Source organism: Coffea arabica, chromosome 1c, assembly GCF_036785885.1.
Source record: "Coffea arabica cultivar ET-39 chromosome 1c, Coffea Arabica ET-39 HiFi, whole genome shotgun sequence".
Classification (NCBI taxonomy): domain Eukaryota; kingdom Viridiplantae; phylum Streptophyta; class Magnoliopsida; order Gentianales; family Rubiaceae; genus Coffea; species Coffea arabica.
Genome location: NC_092310.1, coordinates 6,361,771 through 6,366,262, shown reverse-complemented (window position 1 = coordinate 6,366,262; position 4,492 = coordinate 6,361,771). Strand labels below are relative to the sequence as shown.

At 33.1% G+C, this 4,492-nt stretch overlaps 1 non-coding gene across 1 annotated transcript; it reads right to left on the bottom strand.

Moving 5' to 3' along the window:
* Positions 1 to 708: 708 nt before the first annotated feature.
* Positions 709 to 869, bottom strand: LOC113687346 (U1 spliceosomal RNA). The gene has a single exon (XR_003447743.1). It is a non-coding gene; the product is annotated as a U1 spliceosomal RNA (small nuclear RNA).
* Between the last annotated feature and the right edge of the window lie 3,623 nt (positions 870 to 4,492).

The following is a 4,492-nucleotide window of genomic DNA, read 5'->3' as shown; positions in this document are numbered from 1 at the left end:
AGAGAATAAAAGTTTATTTTATGTGATAACCGTTGCTTTAGAATGAAAGACTAGTTATAGTTGTAGGGATTTTTTTTTGTAGAAATTATTTATAAGTGAAAGATATTAGAGACGTTTTACTACATGAAGGTAGGTTAGTGTAATTACTCAAATCTGACGATAGGTGAGTGAAATTATTAGAAATCTCAGGAGAGGTTTCTGAAATTATCCCTTATAATAAATAGATTGAAAAGTTTGATTTTTTGTAACAGAATAAATATGCGAAAGCTCAACATATTTGAGTCCGGCTCAAACTTGAGTTCAAACATAGGCGTGTACGTTAAAGGGTATGGGGTCAATAAAAATTTTAGGTCGTAAAATTTTTAAACAAGCTCAAACAAGCTTTGAACAAAACATGAAATACTCGGCCATTTTCTACCTACACAAACTGGGACAAAGTTGAACTTTTATAATATATCCTAAAATCTGACTGACTTTGCTCGTGCTGAGTTACAAAGACATGGATGGATCAACAAATTATCTGCCAATTTCCTTTGTGATGAGACATGGATCAACCCTATTTGGCAATTTCATTTAACCAAAAATATATCGCTGCCTCTCAGAAACAATTCAAAACAGCATAAATTGATCTTATACACAAATATTTACCATCAGAAACAATTCTACATGTGCTGCTGATATACTAAAGCTTTGTTCGATAGAGGATTGGGCAGGGCTCCGTGAACGCAGGCCTCCGCTGCAGCAAATTACAACGTTGGCTCTCCCACATGGGGAGGCCATAGGGAGGCACCCCTCCAAAGTGCAATGGATGATACCTACCTAAGCCATGAACCTTCTTGATCGCCCATCAACACCGTGCAGGTAATTATGTTTCTAGTTGCCAGAAGCTGAGTATCTATATGCCTTTGTGTGTCCCTCTTTCTCTTAACGCTAGCTTCTGATGCAGGACAAAAGAAGCCAGTCAGTAACCCGTCATTAGTCATCACCATTTCTGTCCATTTGTTATACGTTTAGAATAGAAAGTAGAATCCGAATAGGAAGTATAACCAAAAATGTTAGAGATAGACAAAAGGAATATACTTAACTTCAAACTCCTGTATAAGTGGAATTTTAGCTTCGTTTTTTTAGTTCTCGAATATACTAGAAACTTTGAAAAATGATATTAACTAATTATGTGGAATGGGAAAAACTTCTCTTGAATTGTGAATTTAGTTCAGACTCTTGACAATTTTTTTTTCTTCCTTTCTTATTAGGGGCTTTTGTTTAGGTCATTATCTTGTGCTTTTTCTGTCGTTTGCCTCTCATTTCACAATTTCATACATGTGCTGGAGAGGATGATTGATCTTTCCTTATTTATAAATGCATCTTTTACTAAAAACAAGAAAAAGGGTACACAACACACTAAAAAAATAATAAAAAAAAAGGCAAACTCGAGCATTGTCCTTTTTCCCTTTCTTCTTTTTTATATGATCACAAGTAATAACATTGGAGGGATCTATACTTATGGATTACAAACATAAAATGTAACAACTACTAACCACAAATAATCGAATGAAGACTAAACCAATGACTTCTATCATTTTACCGTTTTGAGTAACGACCCTGTTTGGCAATTAAGTTTTTTGTCAAGTTTGTCTGTTACAAATTTTTAAAAAATTTTAACTACAGTAACCTCAAAAAACCTCTTAAAGTTTTTAAATTATACACTTTAAAATATTCAAAAATTTACACACTTCAAAAATTTTTTTAAAAACTTCTACAATAAGTTATAGTAAAGTTTTAGACAAACATCCAAAAAATTCACTTGCCAAGCGGGACCATTTTCTGCAGAATAGATAGGGACTTAATGGATTTCTAGTTTCCAATAAATCGCATAATTATCCAAATTGGACAAGCAAATAATGAATTGAATATTCAGGGTTTTGATATAAATTTGGAAAAAAGCTCAAATGAAACAATTAGCCCGACTCACCCCCGCTCATTTACAAGCAGCTCTAATTGCAATCAGTATGTGCTGCGATTCAGTAAGTGTTGTATAAAATTGCTTGTGTATGTACAAAGCCCTAATGGCAAAGCATGTGTACAGAGGTTCAATGAATGTATATAAAACTTGCTTGTGTGCGTACAAAGCTTAAAAACAATTACCAGATAACCGTTGCAACTAGATGCTCGCAGACAGTGAAGGTTTTGTAAAAACGTATTTGGCGAATGAGTTGTTTAAAAAGCGAATTTAGTGGATGTGTGTTTAAGAAATAAATGCCTAGACAAATTAATTTAAAGCGTGTAATGTAAGTGTGTTTTTTATGGAAATATTGCTTCACTAAATGCACTTTTTACACTTCAGGAAGAGTACTGAAAATTACCATCCTTTGAGAATATTTTTAAAAAAGTCCCACTTTTTGGGAATTTATTCAAAAAATTGGAGGCTGTGTCTTTTAGATTACACAAACAATTTTAGGAATTTACTCGAAGATCACAACATGTGTCCTTTAGTTTACATTAGTTACTGCTTTTTCTTGTAAGGATATGATTTATGATTAAGTGTATATAGAGACGGAAATGAGTCGAGCAAAATCCAACACCCGAGGGTATTTGACCTAGTGGTTAACCCAAGTCGCTATTCGACCCAATGGTTAATCTGATTGTACAACTAATTGATTATCCATTAGGATTTGATCTTGATGAGAAGTTACCAACGGATAACCCGATAGAGTTTGTTAAAAGGATCCAAAAAATCCTATACCAGATCTCCATTACCTCATATATATATATATATATATATATATATATATATATATACACACACATATATTAGTGTAAGTGGGATATCTCGAACTTGAAATTTGTATATAAATGTTGCAATTTTATAATCCGATAACACGTTTCGTAATTTTATAACCCAATTAGATACAACTCTAACCTAACACAAAAGAAGACAATTATAATTAAAAACAGAAGAATATTAATTTAACCCTTAATTAAATGTTTGATTTTTTTCATTCAAGTTTGATGGCTTTACCTAAATTTAAAACTCAATATAATTTGTTAATTTAACATGCTGCATGCATTGGTTTTAGTTTTATAAAGGTTAATTTTCATTTTTCAAACTATTGAATTTAGTGGGTAGAGGATACTAGATGGGTAATCCAACCAACAAGTGAGAGGGTTTGGTAATAGGAATTAAAACTCGGTTTGATAATATACTTAGATGTGCAAGTTAGGGTTTGGAAAGAAAGATTTTCGAAAGTACATGACCCACTGCCATCCCTACAGTATACCTTCAATGACAAAATAATAAATTATTCCCATAAAAACACACGCTTGATACGGTTGAAAATTGTGAGGATTGTGTAAGGGCTATGTGCACACAGGCCCTTGTGAGCAAAATTATGACTGCCACTCCCGCTTGAGGAGACCATGGACTGGCGCTGCTTTGAGGTCACCAACCTAAGCCATCCTCATAATTGCCCATTGACTCCATTCAGATACGTATATTTTGCCCATACAGAGCTTTTTATAAGCACTTTGAACGGCCTTAAACCTGTTTGTTAGTTGTGGTGTGACTTATGAGATATGCCGGTAGAGTTGTCAATTGGGTTTTTTGAATTAGATTTTTTAGATTTTGACAAGTTCAAACTTAACTCATCCGAAAAAAAAAAAAAGGCTAAAGTAATACTTCCTCCGTCCCACTTTGATAGTCCTGTTTCTTTTGTCACACAGTTTAAGAAAAAGTAGTTAACTTTGTTGGAAAAGTAAATTTAGATTGCTATTTTCCTAAAATACCCTCACATTAAATAGAGTACAACTTTATGGGAACTTGAATTGATGGTAAAAAAAGAATCAACTCTCATTAAATGGGGTAGGTTTATAGCAACAACAACTTGTATTGAATAAGGGTATTTTAGGAAAATGAAAATACAACTACATTCTTCAATTGGAAAGTGGACTGCAATTTGGGACAGACAAAAAAGGAAAACAGGACTATCAAAGTGGAACGGAGGGAGTAGATTTCAGGCTTTGGACTTACCTTTTGGGGCACATCCTCAACTCACAAAAGTATTGGGGTTTTCGACCTATTAGCTCACAATTATCACACAATTTTGTCTACACACCGATAAAAATATCACATTATATAATGTGATACAATTATCACATTATATCTTATTACCTTGACACATATATATATTATAAACTAAACTTATATGATTATTAATTATATACTTTATTATATATAATTGTTTGGAACGAGCGTTAATTGGGGCTAAATTTAATGAAGTCAAAACTTGGCTAACATTTAAATTGGGCCTCATACATAAGCCCAATCTCTTCCCAGCCCATTAGACACATAAGCTTAGCCAAAATTTTTCATATTGATCTCCCCCATTTGCAATCCTACGTGCCTGTCTATTCACATCAGTATATCATAGTTATTGGTAATTGACTCTCAAAGGACCTTAAAACCTACTAATTATAGGGAGATTCTAACTTCCTT